The sequence below is a fragment of the Capra hircus genome, chromosome 21 (genome assembly GCF_001704415.2).
Source record: "Capra hircus breed San Clemente chromosome 21, ASM170441v1, whole genome shotgun sequence".
Classification (NCBI taxonomy): Eukaryota; Metazoa; Chordata; class Mammalia; order Artiodactyla; family Bovidae; genus Capra; species Capra hircus.
This window is the reverse complement of record NC_030828.1, coordinates 33168071-33187621: the sequence shown is the minus strand read 5'-3', so window position 1 is coordinate 33187621 and position 19551 is coordinate 33168071.

Sequence of the window (19551 nt, the reverse complement as noted above, 5' to 3'; positions counted from 1 at the left end):
TGAAGGATAAATATAAGAAAGAAGTTGAGAGCACTGAAGAAAGAGGACAATTGATGGATTAAAATCCCTGAGGAGGGACTTCCTGGTGGTCCAGTGGTTTAAGACTCCAAGCTTCTATGGCAGGGCGCACCAGTTCGATTCTTGGCTGGGGAAAAGATCCTGCAAGCTGTGTAGAGTGGCAAAAAAAAAAAAAAAAAATCCCTGAGGCAATAAAAAGGGTGGAAATCAGAGTAAAGTTGGGGAGAGGGGTTGGCCTTAGCCCAGAGAGGATGGGGAGACATCTGTCTCAGTCCCTTAGTTTTGCTATAACAAAATACCACAGACTCAGAAGCTTATAAACAACAAAAATTTATTTCTCACTTTTCTGGAAGCTGGAGGTCCAAGGTCACACACAGTTGGGTGTGTGTGTGGGTCTTCTTCTGGGAGGCAGATGTTTATTGTATCCTTACAATGGTGGAAGGGACTAGGGAGCTCTTTGGGGGTCTCTTTCATAAGATCACTAATCCCTGGTTTCTTCCCCCAAACCTCACCTCCTAATAATATCACATCACGGATCAGGATTCAACATATCGATTTGAAGGGGGCCCCAATATTCAGCCTATAGCAGCATCTCTTCCTCTGGGAACAAGTAGGAAAGAGAAAAGGATAGAGGGGCATCTTAGTTAACTTATCCCCCTGAAAGAGTAGAGGTTAACTGCTGGGACTAAACAGAGTGGGCACTATTGGGAGGAATTATCCCCAGTAGTGGAGGAGGGCATGGCAACCCACTCGAGTATTCTTGCCTGGAGAATCCCCATGGACTGAGGAGCCTGGCAGGCTACAGTCCATAGGGATGCAAAGAGTCAGATGCCACTTAGCACTTAGCGACTTAGCATGCACATCCCCAACGGGCTTTGGCAGGTTCCACTTTCGAGGATATCAGCTGATAGGAGTTAATTGAGAGGAGACCTAGGAAAGAAAGAAACACTATTATTGATCATTCATTAATTCCAAATATGTATGGAGTTTCTGCTATGTGACAGACACTGATGCTGGTGCTGGGTATATGGCAATGAACAACACAAGAACTGTCTTGCTCAGTGGAGCTAGCATTCTAGTGAAATAAAAATAGCCCAGTAAATGTGGTCATCACCACCTCCATGGCACTGAGTCAGCAAATGAGCCAAACCCCATTGCGTCAGCACACAGAATGAAGCGCATGGCCCCCTGAGGCGCCTAGTTGACAGCAGGCCACTCTCTAGTGGGGAAGACAGTGCTGGTACCCTCCTCAGTATCCGTTCTCCCAGTCTTCCTTACTAATACAACCTTGGTTTTACTGGCAGATACAAGGTGACCAGTTAAAAAGCCAAAATGTGTCACATAGCCACTTCTGTGTGAAATAGGAGTGATTATGTGACAGATAGTGACTGCAGCCATGAAATTAAAAGATGCTTACTCCTTGCAAGAAAAGTTATGAGCCACCTAGATAGCATACTCAAAAGCAGAGACATTACTTTGCCGACTAAGGTCAAGGCTATGGTTTTTCCAGTAGTCATGTATGGATGCGAGTGTTGGACTGTGAAGAAGGCTGAGCACCGAAGAATTGATGCTTTTGAACTGCGGTGTTGGAGAAGACTCTTGAGAGTCCCTTGGACTGCAAGGAGATCCAACCAGTCCATTCTGAAGGAGATCAGCCGTGGGATTTCTTTGGAAGGAATGATGCTGAAGCTGAAACTCCAATACTTTGGCCACCTCATGCAAAGAGTTGGCTCATTGGAAAAGACTCTGATGCTGGGAGGGATTGGGGGCAGGAGGAGAAGGGGACGACCGAGGATGAGATGGCTGAATGGCATCACCGACTCGATGGACGTGGGTTTGAGTGAACTCTGGGAGATGGTGATGGACAGGGAAGCCTGGCGTGCTGTGATTTAGGGGGTCGCAAAGAGTCAGACACGACTGAGTGACTGAACTGAACTGAACTGAATGTGACAGTTTAGGACAAAGAGAGATAAATGGAAATTGTTGGGTACGGCTTTCTGGAAAGCTCATTAAATGGGCGTGCAGACTCAGCTGGCATGCCCTTTGCCCCGTGCCCTTCTACCTTTCAGCTGTCTGCAGTGCAACCATGATGGCTGAGGTTGGGGAGACATTGCAAAAGTCTGAAGAAATGGCCAAGAGATTTGCAGAGATTTCTACCCTGAATCTTTTTATTTTTATTTTTCCAAATTGAAGTATAGTTGATTTACAATACTGTGTTAATTTCTACTGTACAATCAAGTGACTCAGTTATACATATATGGGGCTTCCCTGTTGTCTCAGGTGGTAAAGAATCCACCTGCAATGCAGAAAACCTGGGTTTGATCTCTGGGTTGGGAAGATCCCCTGAAGAAGGGAATGGCTACCTAATCCAGTATACTTTGCTGGAAAATTCCACGAACAGAGGATCCTGGTGGCTATAATCCACGGGGTCACAAAAAATCAGACATGACTGAACAACTAACACTTACTTATACACATATACATTCTTTTTTTTTTTTTGGCCTTGCCGCTAGGTTTGTGGGATCTCAGTTATCTGATCAAGGATTGAACCTGGGCCATGGCAGTGAAAGCCTAGAATCCTAACCACTAGGCAACAGGGGAACTCCCTACACATTCTTTTTCAGGTTCTTCTTCATTATGGTTTGTTATGGGATATTGAATATAGTTCCCTGTGCTATACAGTAGGACCTTGTTACTTATCCATTCCATATATACTGGTTTGCAGCTGCTCATTCAAATTCCTAATCCATCCCTCATTCACCCCCTTGGCAACCACATGTCTGTTTTCTTTGTCTGTTGAGTCTGTTTCCGTTTCACAAATAAGTTCATCTGAGTCATATTTTGGATTCCACATATAAGTGATATCACATGATATTTGTCTTTCTCTTCCTCTTTTCTCTTTGGCTGTGCCCTGTGCTATGTGGGATCTTTGTTCCCTGACCAGGGATCGAGCCCATTCCCCCTGCAGTGAAAGCGTGGAGTTTTAACCACTGGACCGCCAGGGGAAGTCTCTGTCTTTCTCTTTCTGACTTACTTCACTTAGTATGATAGTCTCTAGGTGTCTCTGTGTTGCTGCAAATAGCATTCTTTTGTTCCTTTTTATGGCTGAGTAGTATTCCATTGTTTGGAGAAGGCAACGGCAACCCACTCCAGTACTCTTGCCTGGAAAATCCCAGGGACGGAGGAGCCTGGAAGGCTGCAGTCCATGGGGTCGCTGAAGGTCAGACACGACTGAGCGACTTCACTTTCACTTTTCACTTTCATGTGTTGAAGGAAATGGCAACCCACTGCAGTGTTCTTGCCTGGAGAATCCCAGGGACGGGGGAGCCTGGTGGGCTGCTGTCTCTGGGGTCGCACAGAGTCGGACACGACTGAAGCGACTTAGCAGCAGCAGCAGCATTCCATTGTATGTATGCACCACGTCTTCTTTATCCATTCATCTGTCTAGGGACATTTAGGTGGTTTTCATGTTTTAGCTATTGTGAATAGTGCTGCTGTGAACACAGGACAGCATGTATCTCTTTGAATTACAGTTTAGCTTATTTTGGATATGTCCCCAGGAGTGGGATTGCTGGATCACATGGCAACTCTATTTTTAGTTTTTTGAGGAACTTCCATACTGTTTTCCATAATGGCTGCACCAACTTACATTCCTACCACCAGACAGTGTGGGAGGATTCTCTTTTCTCCACACCTTCTCTAGCATTTGTTATTTGTAGACTTCTTAATGATGGTCATTCTGATCAGTGTGAAATGGTATCTCATTGTAGTTTTGATTTAAATTTCTCTAATAATTAATGATGTTGAGCAACTTTTCATTTGCCTATTGACCATCTCTGTTTTCATTGTTGTTGAGCCTAATGAGTTCTTTGCATATTTCGGAAATTAGGCCCTTGTCAGCCACTTTGTTGCAAATATTTCCCCCTATTCTATAGGTTGTTTTTCCTTTTTGTTTATGGTTTCCTTTGCTATACAAAAGCTAAGTTAGATTAGGTCCCATGTATTTATTTTTGGCTTTTATTTCTATTGCCTTGGAGGACTGATCTAAGAAAACATTGGTATGATTTATGTCAGAGAATACTTTGCTTGTGTTCTCTTCTAAGAATTTTATGGTGTCATGTCATATTTAAGTCTTTAAGCCATTTTCAGTTTATTTTTGTGTATGGTATGAAGGTGTGTTCTAACTTCATTGATATACATGCAGCTCTCCAGCTTTCCCAACACCATTTGATAAAGAGACTGTCTTTTCCCCAATGTATGTTCTTGTCTCTTTTATCTAAGATTAATTGACCATAGGTATGTGGGTTTATTTCTGGGTTCTCTATTCTGTTCCATTGATCCATATGTCTGTTTTTGTGCCAGTGCCATACAATTTCGATTATTGTAGCTTTGTAGTATTGTCTGAAATCTGGGAGGGTTATGCCTCCTACTTCATTTTTTTTTCACCCTCAGGATTGCTTTGGCAATTCTGGGCCTTTTATGGTTGGCCATAAATTTCAATATTTTTTGTCCTATTTCTGTGAAGAATATCATGGGTTATTTGATAGGGATCATATTAAATCTGTATATTGCTTTGAATAGTATGGCTGTTTTTAACAAAATTAACTCTTCCAATCCAAGAGCAATTAATTTCCTTTATTAATGTTTTGTAGTTCTCAGCCAAAATTCTTTTGCTTCCTTAGTCAGGTCTATTTCTAAGCACTTTTTTTTTTTTTGTGGGGGTGGGGTGTGGTTTTAAAAGGGATTGTCTTTTTGCATTCGTTTTCTGATATTTCATTATTAGTATAAAGAAATGCAACTGATTTCTATATGTTGATCTTGAATCCTGCTACCTTGCTAAATTCATTTATCAGTTCTAGTAGTTTTTCTGTGGAGTCGTTAGGGTTTTCTATACATATTATCATGTCATCTGCATATAAGGACAATTTTACCTCTTATCTTCCAATTTGGAATCACTTTATTTCTTTTTCTTGTCTGATAGCTATGACTAGACTCCCAATACAATGTTGAATAGAAGTGATGAGAGTAGGCATCCTTGTCTTATTTCAGATTTTAGTAGGAAGGCTTCTAGCTTTTCACCACTGAGTATTATATTGGCTATGGTTTTGTCACAAATAGCTTTTATTATGTTGAAATATGTTCCCTCTATACCCACTTTGTCTACCCTGAATCTTCAAGTCACTGAGCCAACTCAGTTGTTCCTAGATTTCTCATTCTGTAAGGAAAAGACCTATCTTGTTGCAATCCCTGTTATTTGAGTTTTCTGTTACATGCAGCCAAGCTAAGTCTATACATGATACACCAAGAATCATGTGCTTGTTACCTGTGGTGGCCGTGAGAATGACTTCTTACATCTTTGGTGACAGGGAGCACAATTGACCACGGGACCTAGCTGCTGCATTCTGAAACCCATCACTGCATTCGCGCCAGGGCCAAATTTCCCATGGGCTGCTCCTGGCTAATGAATGAGCACAGATGGGATATTAAGGCAGGCCCATTCCTTGAAGATAGATGGATAATGGGTGGTTTTGGCTGGAAAAATCTCCAGTAGTGTTGCTGAACTTTCCTTAGAACTGTACTGAAGTCTAGGATGCTTCCACCCAACTTCCTTCTTCCCTCTCTCTCTGCACTCCGGCTCAGACTTGTAGTGTGGTCTGATGTTTCTCCTAGACTCACCTGGCTCCCTCTTCATTTTCTCTAACAAATCACTCTGAAAGATTGTTATGTTGTAGCCACGTGTTCCGGGAAACAAACTCACTCAGAAGGATGATGCAGATAGTAGAGTGCCGTTTATTACACCAGCAGGCCCAAGGCAGAGTCTCCTCTTAGCCAAGGACCCCGACCAGCTTTTGTGAAAACCTTATATACCCTAAGTGTATGTGCCCAAACCCACCTCGCCAAATTCCCTGAAGCTAGTCTGAACAAAGGAAAAGAAAGATACAATCAAAGTTAACCTGTGATTCATATGCCTTAAGCCGAGGTAGTTAACAGTGGACAATTATGAATAGGCCTGTGGTCATACTCCAATAAGCATAATAGGATTTATGATTCTATTCAGTTACACATATAATTAGGGTATTCTTTTAGGCCATGGAGAGTCTAGGTATGAGCTCTGGGGCTCTTCCATCTGGAGGGTCTGATTTTCCAGGTGGTATGTTGTGTCCATAGATACTGGGCATAGAGCTCAAAGTCCACAGTCTGGCCCAAGATGGAGTCCTGCTTTCAAGATGGAGCCTGTTCTGTCTGTTTCCTCCTTCAGTTGCTGAACCATGAAAGACGGCAGGATTCTTGGCCTCTGGAGGAGAAGAATTCAATCAGGGGCCAGAGATGAGGCTCGATCGCTCAGAGCTTTTGTGTAATAAAGTTTTATCAAAGTATAAAAGAGATAGAGAAAGCTTCTGACAGAGACCTCAGAAGGGGGCAGAAAGAGTGCCCCCCTGCTAGTCTTTAGCCAGATAGTATATAGCTACCAGCAGTCTGCTAACTGGAGAAAGGAAATGTCTCAAACCTCAGAGAATAGCAGCAGGACCCTCACCCACAAAATGCATTGCGATAATAACATTGGCACAGGTGCGTCATCCCAGGCCATAAAACGATTGACATGAATCTTGACAAAAGGCATTTTATCTTACATTTCTTTTTTTTTTTTAACCGCAATGAAAAATAAAATTTAAAAAAAGCTTTCGATTTTGGCTCAGGGAAATCACTGTAAAAGATTTGCGAAACTATAAAAACTTGAGTCTTCACTCTCATTACTTTGCAAGTGTCCTAAAGCTCTTATCTGTGTTATAGAATGTGGAAGTCTAGACAATTTGTTATAGGTATGTTCTACAAGAAATGTAGAATTCCATTCAGCAGACTCATACTCAAAGAAAAAGCCTCAGCATTACATCAGAGGATTTTTTTTAGTGAACAACTTGACAAAATGATTGGGTGGGGCCTCCCAAGTGGCGCTAGTGGTAAGGAACCTGCTTGCCAGTGAAGGAGACATAAAAGACACAGGTTCAGTCCCTGGGTCAGGAAGATCTCCTGGAGAAGGGCACAGCAACCCACTTCAGTATTCTTGCCTGGAGAATCTCATGGACAGAGGAACCTGGCGGGCTACAGTCCATAGGGTCAGACATGACTGAAGCAACTTAGCTTGCTTTATATCAAAAGATTGGCAAGTTTAAGTTTTAACTTAAAACACATTTATACGTTTTAAGTTAAAACATGCATAAATACAAATCATTTTTTATGATACTTCTTTTAAACGGACTTTTTTTGTTGTTGTTGAACTGAGAAAGTCCTGGTTTCAGTTGCATCAGATAAGAGGGCTTCTACTGAAATAATGATAGTATATGTGAATTGCTTTATTGCGCAATAATTATATGCCCAGTGTAAAAGGCTTGAGTATAGCTTCAGCAGAATTATGAGCAGAGAGGAGGGAATATTTCAGGCATCATGAAGAGGCAGATAATCAAGGCTCTGGGAATAACGTCCTTCAAAATTGAAGGATCTGTTTGGTAGTGCTGAGAGGACTGGAAGAAGAGAAGGCTGTAGTTCAAGAGGCAAGAGGGGAGAATGAGATTCTTGGGCAAAATTGTTCCTGGTGATGGATGAAAAGTCCCATGGTGAGGCCATGGGAACAGGGTGGTGGCTGAAGGAGACACAAAGGTCACTGGAGTGAGGAGGTCAGCTATAGAGACAAGGCCAGGGTAGGTGGGTCATCCAATGAACTAGAAAGTCTTCTACACTGGCAGCAAGATTGGGCCTGGAGGAGAAATTAGGGGCCAGTGATGTGCTGGAAGCAGCTTGTACTGGCTCATGAGAGCCAAATGTTAAATTTTCAGTTTTATGATCTGGTTGTTAAACACAGCCATTATTAAAAATTTAATTATATTGCCTGTAATGAAGTCAACTATATTGAAACAAAGGTAATAAATATTTAAAACTAATCAGTTTTTAATAACTTTATGACATTTTACTGCTCATGTTCTTAAAATTATTTGTTTCTTATCTCTGTGTGGTGGAAATACTATACAATGGTGTGCTATGGTGCATCTTTGCTCAACTCTATCTCCAGTGACATCACATTGATAACTCAAAATCAGCCACGATGGAAATATTTACATCACAGGAATTTGAAATTCTACAGTTGCAGAGCTTGATTTATTGTTTTGTTGATTATTTGCACTCACTCATCAATTGCAGCTGTAGGTTGGCTGTAGATACACAATTTAAAGAAAAACCAAAGAAAGCATTCTGTGGGAATCAATTGGCTATATGAAATTTACAATGAGTACTGTATATTTTATTATGTGTTGTTTATGTCACATACATATCAGTAAAACATAATAAATATATGTGTATATTTATTAATATATTTCTCATAAAGAGCCAGTTGTTAACATTTAGCAAATGTACCTCTGAACTAAGGTCTCCTCTCCCTGAGCCTGGCACTGGGGTGATGGTGAGCAATTCGTATGGGGCTCTGCTCCTGCCCCACAGCCCCAGAACTCACAGGCTCATGAGGAGTCAAAACATCTAGGTAACAACACAGCACTGAGTGGCAGAGAGAGAAGCAGCAAAATGAGGTATCTAGTCTAGGCAGCCATCCAGAGGCATGAGACTCATGTGGGCACTCAAAGGACGAGTAGGAATCAGCCAGCCAGATGGACCACACGAGCTAAACCCAGTTGTTGACAGAAGAAATGAAGGACGGAAGGCAGGAAGTTGAGGGACGCAGGGCATGGTGCATCTGCCAGAGAGAAACCAGCAGGCTCTGGGGTGCTCCACCTGGCCTCGTGGTACCCAGAGGGTGGAGAAAGGGCAGCTTCTACTAGCGAGGGTCCTCTGGACCCCAGTCATTGAAAGAGTAGAATTTCTGGGCAAAGGGGTGGGGATGGGAGTCAGGTGAGGGGGAGAGAGGATGGACCAGCATGTGCAAAGGCAAAGAGGTAAGGGGAATCTGGATTCTTAGAGCTGCAGGCAGTGGTGGGTGCCAGCAGTGGTGGAGAGCCTCGGCAGGGTTCTCAGCAGGAGAGTGGTGCAGCTGAGATCCCTGCGACTGCTTGGAGGAGAATGGTTTGAGAGAGTGTCAGGTGGGGAAGCGGTAAAGAACGTAATGTCTTTGAGGAGACTATCGCAGAGGTGATGTAAGAGGGTAGTGGGTATGGGAAAGCAGAATTGATGGGACTTAATTTTCAGGGTCTGGCTTGGGTAACTGAGGTCTGACATAATCATTTTTTAAAGAGTACCCACCAATTATTGTGTAGAATAGTCTTCAAATTGGATTTGTCTGATGTTTTCCTTGTGATTAAATTGAGGCTATGCATTTTGGAGGTAAGAATATCGCAGTCAGTGAAGCATATCAGAAGGTACACAATGTCAGTGTGTCTTATCACTGATGATAGAGCCAGTTTTGGAGGCAGGATCACAGGAGGCACAAATAAAGGGGAAAATATCTGGGGTTCCAGCTTGGGATGGGACTGGAATGCAGAAGAGAATTCAGACCAGAGACAGAGCTCTGGGAGCCTAGGGCACTGAAGACATAGCAGAGGACTTTGCAGGGGGCGAGGTTGCCAGGGAATAAGGTATCAGGCTGAGGAGGGGGAAGGGAGACCATGGAGGTAAAAGCCAGGCTGGATTGCAATATATTAATATCTAGCTTTTCAGGCAGATGAGGACTGGAACGTGGCCTGTGGATTTGGGATCTAGGGACTCAGCCAGTGACCACAGCCAGCGCTTACCAGGCCAGGCCCAGGCTGGATTTGTGAAGAGTACTTTCTCTCTGGGCAGTTAGCTGACGCATGCTGGGAGGAGCACTCCTGTTCTAATTCAATGAGTGTGAGCAGTGGGTGTGCATATTCAGAGCTGCTGGCAAGGCTGCAAGGGGTGGTGGTGATGAAAATCAGCTGTGTATAGGCCAGCAGGCTACCCAACACCCAGCACTTTTAGCTGCCAGCAAAGCAACCTAGCTGATGGAGAATTAGCCCTAGAAGTGTTGGTGGATGCCAAGTGGAAGTGCAGCCGTGGCCGCCCCCAAGTGGTCTATTGGAGGCACTGCCTGTAGAAGAGAAGCAATGAGGGGTGGTCCTTGACCCGGGTTTCACATGTAGGCAAGAGGTTGGAGGTGTGGAATCATCTTTGTTCACCAGATTCAGGGTGCCTCTGGGATCCCTATTTTTTTTTTTTTAACACCAACAGTCCTTTCAGTTCAGTTCAGTTCAGTCACTCAGTCGTGTCCGACTCTTTACTGAGTTATATTCAGTAAGTTTTTAGTTTGGTAAGTTTTGGTACTTTTATATACCTTATAACTATCACAGGATAGACCTACAAGACCTTTTAGAAATAACACCCAAAAAAGATGTCCTTTACATTATTGGGGACTGGAATGCAAAAGTAGGAAGTCGAGAAACACCTGGAGTAACAGGCAAATTTGGCCTTGGAATGCAGAATGAAGCAGGGCAAAGACTAATAGAGTTTTGCCAAGAAAATTCACTGGTCATAGCAAACACCCTCTTCCAACAACACAAGAGGAGACTCTACACATGGACATCACTGGATGGTCAACACCGAAATCAGAGTGATTATATTCTTTGCAGCTAAAGATGGAGAAGCTCTATACAGTCAACAAAAACAAGACCAGGAGCTGACTGTGGCTCAAATCATGAACTCCTTATTGCCAAATTCAGGCTTAAATTGAAGAAAGTAGGGAAAACAGCTAGACCATTCAGGTATGACCTAAATCAAATCCCTTATGATTATACAGTGGAAGTGAGAAATAGATTTAAGGGACTAGATCTGATAGATAGAGTGCCTGATGAACTATGGACGGAGGTTCATTACATTGTACAAGAGACAGGGATCAAGACCATCCCCATGGAAAAGAAATGCAAAAAATCAAAATGGCTGTCTAAGGAGGCCTTATAAATAGCTGTGAAAAGAAGAGAAGCGAAAAGCAAAGGAGAAAAGGAAAGATACAAGCATCTGAATGCAGAGTTCCAAAGAATAGCAAGAAGAGATTAGAAAGCCTTCCTCAGCGATCAATGCAAAGAAATAGAGGAAAATAACAGGAAGGGAAAGTCTAGAGATCTCTTCAATTAGAGACACCAAGGGTGCCGGGGTCCAGCCCTGGTGGATCCAGGGTGATTCGAAGGTGGGGACAGAGTCGGTGTCCTTGGGAATAATTTATTTAATTACAGATAGAGAGGGATTAGAAAATTAGCAGAGAAAAAGAGGCTGAATAACTTGGTTTGCATGGAATACCATTCACCGCCTACGTAGGCCGTAGGCGTCTTCCCGTTCTCCTGAAGGAGAGGAGGCACTGAGGCCCCGCCTCGGTCCGATCTTAGAAGCCCAGGCAAAATTAGTAGGCTTGGTGGGTACCCATGCACCAGATGGGAATTCGGCCAGAAAATAGTAGGAGAGAAAAAGAGGCTGAATAACTTGGTTTACGTGGGATACCAATAAAATTCCAAGACAAGGAATTTGCACCATCTACGTTGGGCCACCGGTGCCACTTGAATATTGGAAGGTGCCCCTCCTTTGGCTCCTTCTTGCGTGGGCTTGAAAACTGGGGCAAGTAAGTAGACATGGCGAGCACCCATGCTCCAGATGGGAATTCAGCCAGAAAAACGGGGAGCAGGAAAGAACGACATGAGGGAATCAGTCTTTCTGGAAACTTATCCGATTTCTTTATTTTGGGGTTTGCTTATATACCTTTTGTTACACATAGGGATGAATACAGAGTCACGCGGGGGTCAGCAGTCCTGACCTTTATCAAAATCAGGTGCCTTACATAAAAAAAGATCTTAGTGGTTTTACATTATCTTCTGGCCATGAGGCCTGCTGACATTTTACGACCCTTTCTTTCTGATAATCAAAAAACTTATTTTTTCCAAGGGTGTTTTTTCCTTAAACCAGGCACCACCCTCCAAATAAAGTTGCTTCCTATAGGGTGAGGGTGTAGTGAGTTACAATCAAGAAAGGAATTTATTTAACCCAAGGTTAACATGATTAATCTTAAAGGTTAATACTTTTTTCTCCTATATGCTTAAAGGTTAATACTTATTTCTCCTATATGTTAGTTATATTCATTATAAGGGCAGGGAATATGGAGATTTAGCAGCAAACATCAGCCCAACAAATGAAAATCCTTTCCCCAATGTTCCCCTTAAGATCTATTTAGTCTTAAGATAGTGATAAAGTTACATTTTCACATAGCAAGGACACAGTGATTTATAACAAAGTACAGTGATCTATTACAAAAGAGAAAATTCATTAACTCAAAAAGTCTAGTATTGCTAACTTTAAAAACTACTATATTTCCTTTTCTATATTCCAAATACATTGATTAACATATTCCCAGGTGCCTAAGGATATGGAGGCCTGGCGGCAATCATTGACTCAACAATGAGAAAAGCCCTATGCTAATTAAGACTCTCAAAATACTCCAAAACTCTCTGTGCTAGTGGCAGGAGTATGGATAATCCTGTCACACAAGCTAGTCTGTCAGCAGAGAGGTTTGACCTGAGACACCCTTGTCACACCCAGGGCAGGGAATTAGCAGTATTTATTGGCACAACAAATGAAAAACCTTTCACCAATATAATTCCTAACCAACCCACTATACTGACAATTTCCCAAAAGAATTTGCCTCTTAGTTTAGTTGCTCAAGTCTAAAACATCTCATGCCTCTCAGGTTGGGAGGCTGTAAACAATCACATGTGGCTGGACGAACCTGGATAACCTTCAGAGGAGTCCGTAAGCTGAAACACTCTTGTCATGCCCCGGAATTTTTATTGACTTGGAGCTGTAAGCTAACTCCTTCTCCGAGAGAACCGGTGGGGAACAGCCCCCCATAGCATCAGAGGTGTAGGCGAGAGCATGAAACAGTAAAGTAGATAGACTCTGGTTTTGGGGGTAGCTGCTCGGGAACAGGGGGTTTCCTGAGGCTTGATCACGCCTTTGCGTATGCCAAGCCTCCTTCCTCATGACCTTTGCCAGGGGGGGAATTCTTCACGCTGGCCCCCAGCACAAGGGAACATTTCATGCAAAGACGGGCTCGATAAAGGACAGAAATGGTATGGACCTAACAGAAGCAGAAGATATTAAGAAGAAGTGGCAAGAATACACAGAAGAACTGTACAAAAAAGATCTTCACGACCAAGATAATCACGATGGTGTGATCACTCACCTAGAGCCAGATATCCTGGAATGTGAAGTCAAGTGGGCCTTAGAAAGCATCACTACGAACAAAGCTAGTGGAAGTGATGGAATTCCAGTTGAGCTATTTCAAATCCTGAAAGATGATGCTGTGGAAGTCCTGCACTCAATATGCCAGCAAATTTGGAAAACTCAGCAGTGGCCACAGGACTGGAAAAGGTCAGTTTTCATTCCAATGCCGAAGAAAGTCAGTGCCAAAGAATGCTCAAACTACCGCACAATTGCACTCATCTCACACGCTAGTAAAGTGATGCTCAAAATTCTGCAAGCCAGGCTTCGGCAGTATGTGAACCGTGAACTTCCAGATGTTCAAGCTGGTTTTAGAAAAGGCAGAGGAACCATAGATCAAATTGCCAACATCCGCTGGATCATGGAAAAAGCAAGAGAGTTCCAGAAAAACATCTATTTCTGCTTTATTGACTATGCCAAAACCTTTGACTGTGTGGATCACAAGAAACTGTGGAAAATTCTTCGAGAGATGGGAATACCAGAGCACCTGACCTGCCTCTTGAGAAACCTATAATCAGGTCAGGAAGCAACAGTTAGAACTGGACATGGAACAACAGACTGATTCCAAATAGGAAAAGGAGTACATCAAGGCTGTATATTGTCACCCTGCTTATTTAACTTCTATGCAGAATACATCATGAGAAACGCTGGACTGGAAGAAACACAAGCTGGAATCAAGATTGCTGGGAGAAACATCAATAACCTCAGATATGCAGATGACGCCACCCTTATGGCAGAAAGTGAAGAGGAACTAAAAAGCCTCTTGATGAAAGTGAAAGTGGAGAGTGAAAAAGTTGGCTTGAAGCTCAACATTCAGAAAACGAAGATCATGGCATCTGGTCGCATCACTTCATGGGAAATAGATGGGGAAACAGTGTCAGACTTTATTTTTCTGGGCTCCAAAATCACTGCAGATGGTGACTGCAGCCATGAAATTAAAAGACGCTTACTCCTTGGAAGAAAAGTTATGACCAACCTAGATAGCATATTGAAAAGCAGAGACATTACTTTGCCAACAAAGGTCCCTCTAGTCAAGGCTATGGTTTTTCCAGTAGTTATGTATGGATGTGAGAGTTGGACTGTGAAGAAAGCTGAGCACCGAAGAATTGATGCTTTTGAACTGTGGTGTTGGAGAAGACTCTTGAGAGTCCCTTGGACTGCAAGGAGATCCAACCAGTCCATTCTGAAGGAGATCAGCTGTGGGAATGATGCTAAAGCTGAAACTCCAGTCCTTTGGCCACCTCATGCGAAGAGTTGACTCATTGGAAAAGACTCTGATGCTGGGAGGGATTGGGGGCAGGAGGAGAAGGGGACGACAGAGGATGGATGGCATCACTGACTCAGTGGACGTGAGTTTGAGTGAACTCCCGGGAGTTGGTGATGGACAGGGAGGCCTGGTGTGCTGCGATTCATGGGGTCTCAAAGAGTCGGACCCGACTGAGCGACTGAACTGATAACTATCACCCCAAACGAAATCTAGAATATTTCCACCGCCCAGAATTTCTTTTGCATCCCTTTCCTGTCCGTCTACCCCCATCCCCAACCAGGAACCACTGTTCTGCTGTCACACTGATTTACCTGTTTTTGAACTTCCTATCAGTGGTATCATAGAGTATTTCTTTGCTTTTTCTTTTGGCTGCTTCCCCAGTATGCAGGATCTTAGTTTCTCCATTGAACCCGGGATAACTTCAGTGGAAGCGCTGAGTCCTAACCACTGGGCCACCAGGGAATGCCCCCTAGTATGTATTTTTTTGATCTGCCTTATTTTGCTCAACATAATGTTTTTGAGATTCACTCATGTTGTAGTTATTAATTGCTCATTCATTTGTATTTCTGATTCCATTGTTTGAACATACAGTCATTTATTTATACATTTTCTTGTTGATGGCTGCTTCCGGGTTTTAATTACGACAAATAAAGTTGCAATGAATTTGCAAGTCTCTTGTGAATATATGTTTTTATTTTTCTTGGGTATATACATAGGAGTAGAACTGATAGATTAAATGGTAACTCTCAGTTTAACTCCTTGAGAAACTGCCAAAATGTGTTCCAAAGCGGTACACCATTTACAGTCTTTCCAGCCATGAATAAAGGTTCCAGTTTCTCCCCATCCCTGTTGTACTTGTTATTATTTGCCTTTTTTATTATAGCCATTCTAGTGGGTGTGAAATGGTATCTCATGATGATTCTGACTTGCATTTCCCCAATGACTAATGATATTGAGCATGTTTTCAAGTGCTTATTGGCCATCTGTATATCTTCTCTGGAGAAATTTCTATTCAAATTCTTTTTATATTTCATAGCGGATTGTTTGTCTTTTTTATTATTGAGTTGTAAGAATCCTTCATATATTCTAGATGCAAGTCTCTTATCAGATATATGTTTCAAAAATAATTTTTCCCATTCTGTAGGTTGGTTTGGGACGGTTCCAGTCAGGCTGGGGAAAGAAGGCAAACGTGGAGAGTGAGGAGATGGGAAGGAGATGTCGAGAGGGGAGGCACTAGGGGAGACCTGGGGTGAATTCTCTGAGCCTCAGGTTCCCCACCTAGGTAGAGACTGGATGGGCTGGACTGCTCTGACATTGCCCTGGCTCTGCAGCAAGAATGTGTGTTGCTGTGTACTCAGTGCTGTGCCATCAGGCATATATCCTTACATTAAGTGTCAGGGACTTGGCATCTTGTAAGACCAGGAGCATGAGTGGGGTAGAGGGAGAAGAAGTCTCTTTCTTAAAAAAGGAGACTCCACTTTGCAAACTTCCACAGGACTAACTGGTGACCTTGGAAGCAGCATGATGTGTCCTTAAGAGCCAGTCAGGCTTGGATTCAGATCTTGGTTATAGCTGACACGACGACTAGTGCTCCTTTAGCCATTCCCGATAGCTTCCTATATCCTCATTCTAATATTCTTACTGTATATATATTTAAATGTAAATATAGGCTAAATATATATATATAGTTTAAATATAAATTTTTAGCAACACTGCACAGCATATGAGATCTTAGCTCCCCAACCAGGGATCGAACACACCCTCTTGCAATAGAAGTATGGCGCCTCACTCACTGGATCACCAGGGAAGTCCTTGTAGATTCTTTTATTCTTACAATATGTGAACTCCTGGGGTTTTCTGCTTAAAGGTTTTCTCTGCTCAGAAGGCACACAAGACACAGAAAAGTCTGAAAATTCAGGAGCAGCCCTCAACCCTAGTTTCCTCATTCTTTGGTAGTACAACAAAACAACACAATGGTATCCTTCACTGTGTCTTGGAGGTCCCCAGCAGAATCGAGACCCCCATTGTTCACTATAGCACCCTGAATTGAGTTCCTTTCATTTCTTTGTTTCTACTTCATCCACTCCTCTACTAGTGCTTTCTGAGATCGTCTTTCAAGGAGACAGTGTCTGCTTCTGGGGAAATCCAACCTAAAGATACTGGTTCTTCCACTTCTTAGATACAGCCATCCTATTTTCTTGGGCAGATCATCTTACCTCTCTGAAGCTCACTTTCCTTATCTACAAAATGAGGATAAAAGCATTTACTTCATAGGGTAGTCAGGAGGTTTAGCATCTCACTCAGGTATATTTAGAGCTCAGTAAATGCTAGTCCTCTTTTCTTCCCAGTTGTTTATTGTCCTGTAAACAGATTTTTCTCACAGAGATTGTTGGGTGGATATGCCTCATTAAGCCATAGTTGAGCAGGAATGATAAGCAGCCTGGAGCTGGTCCCATAGGTTACTGGATTACTATTCCCAGTCACTTCCTGCCTCTCTGCTGTTGGATTAAACATCCCCACTGTTTGTCACGTCTTGCATTCTCTAGAGCAGTGGTCCCCAACCTTTTTGGTACCAGGGACTGGTTTTGTTGGAGACAATTTTTCCATGGACTGGGATGGGGGATGGTTTGGGGATGATTCAAGCACATTACAATTAGTGTGCACTTTATTTGTATCTTTGTTACACTGTGAAGTAATTATACAGCTCACCATTATGCAGAATCTGTGGGAGCCATGAGCATATTTTCCTGAGCTCAGGTGGTAAGTCAAGTGATGGGGAGTGACTGTAAATGCAGATGAAGCTTAGCTGGCTCACCCAACACTCACCTCCTGTTGTGTAGCCTGGGGATTGAGGACCCCTGCTCTAGAGGGAGCAAGTCTCCCTGTTGCCCATGCTTTAGCCATAGGACATGCTTTGGTGAGTGGCATGTTAGCTGATGTGACATTTACTACATCTGAGAAGAAGCTTTAACTGTTATTGCATGGTTTGGCCCTGGCTCTTTTTTTTTAACTCCTGCCCTCTACCATCAGAAAGAGGTGTCCCCAGAGCCTGGCACTCATTAGACACTTACTGTGTACCAGGCATTGTCTCAACTGTTACTCTCACATCCATACATGTTATTAATAATTCATTTCATTCTCATAGGAACTCTAAGACATAGGTACTGTTATTATCATCCTTATTTTACATATTTGGAAAACTAAGATTCAGTAAGGGTGACTGCCTTGCACAAATGTACACAATTGGGAAGGGGGAGACAGTCTGCCTTCTAGGCCCATATTCTTAACCACTGCACTATGCTGTTTCTCACAGCTGATCAGAAAACGCTTGTCAAGTAAAAGTTTGTTTCAGTTTAGTTCAGTCACTTAGTCGTGTCCAACTCTGCGACCCTATGAATTGCAGCACGCCAGGCCTCCCTGTCCATCACCAACTGCCGGAGCTTACTCAAACTCATGTCCATTGAGTCAGTGATGCCATCCAACCATCTCATCCTCTGTTGTCCCCTTCTCCTCCTGCCCTCAATCTTTCCCAGCATCAGGGTCTTTCCCAATGAGTCAGTTCTTCATATCAGGTGGCCAAAGTATTGGAATTTCAGCTTCAACATCAGTCCTTCTAATGAATATTCAGGACTGATTTCCTTTAGGATAGACTGGTTGGATCTCCTTGCAGTCCAAGGGATTCTCAAGAGTCTTCTCCAACACCACAGTTCAAAAGCATAAATTCTTTGGCACTCAGCTTTCATGATAGTCCAACTCTCACATCCATACATGACCACAGGAAAACCAGTAGCTTTGACTAGACGGACCTTTGTTGGCAAAGTAATGTCTCTGCTATTTAATATGCTATCTAGGTTGGTCATAACTTTTCTTCTAAGGAGCAAATGTCTTTTAATTCCATGGCTGCAGTCACCATCTGCAGTGGTTTTGGAGCCCCCCAAAATTAAGTCTGACACTGTTTCCACTGTTTCCCCATCTATTTGCCATGAAGTGATGGGACCAGATGCCATGATCTTCGTTTTCTGAATGTTGAGTTTTAAGCCAACTTTTTCACTCTCCTCTTTCACTTTCATCAAGAGGCTCTTTGGTTCTTCACTTTCTGCCATAAGGGTGATGTCTTCTGCATATCTGAGGTTATTGATATTTTTCCCTGCAGTCTTGATTCCAGCTTGTGTGTCATCCAGCCCAGCGTTTCTCATAATGTACTCTGCATATAAGTTAAATAAGCAGTATACAGCCTTGATGTACTTCTTTCCCTATTTGGAACCAGTCTGTTGTTCCATGTCCAGTTCTAACTGTTGCTTCCTGACTGGCATACAGATTTTTCAAGAGGCAGGTCAGGTGGTCTGGTATTCCCATCTCTCGAAGAATTTTCCACGGTTTATTGTGATCCACACAGTCAAAGGTTTTGGCATAGTCAATAAAACAGAAATAGATGCTTTTCTGAAACTCTCTTGCTTTTTTGATGATCCAGCGGATGTTGGCAATTTGATCTACGGTTCCTCTGCCTTTTCTAAAACCAGCTTGAACATCTGGAAGTTCACGGTTCACGTATTGCTGAAGCCTGGCTTGGAGAATTTTGAGCATCACTTTACTAGCATGTGAGATGAGTGCAATTGTGCAGTAGTTTGAGCATTCTTTGGCATTGCCTTTCTTTGGGATTGGAATGAAAACTGACCTTTTCCAGTCCTGTGGCCACTGATGAGTTTTCCAAATTTGCATATTGAGTACAGCACTTTCACAGCATCATCTTTTAGGATTTGAAATAACTCAACTAGAATTCCATCACCTCCACTAGCTTTGTTCATAGTGATGCTTCCTAAGTTTGTTTAAATGATTGTAATTCATGAAACACTGTTTCCTTCTATTTACCCAGATTCTGAAGGTACAATCTACTGGGACAAGGATGGGCTTCTGATTTTGGACCTGGGCACTTTTCCTGCCTCAGTTGTTAGCCAAATAGGAGGACTTTCTAATTCTCTTGACTGGGGAAAGGTCATCTATGGCTATCATATAGGAAACCCAATAATTCTTCTGTAGGATCCACATGG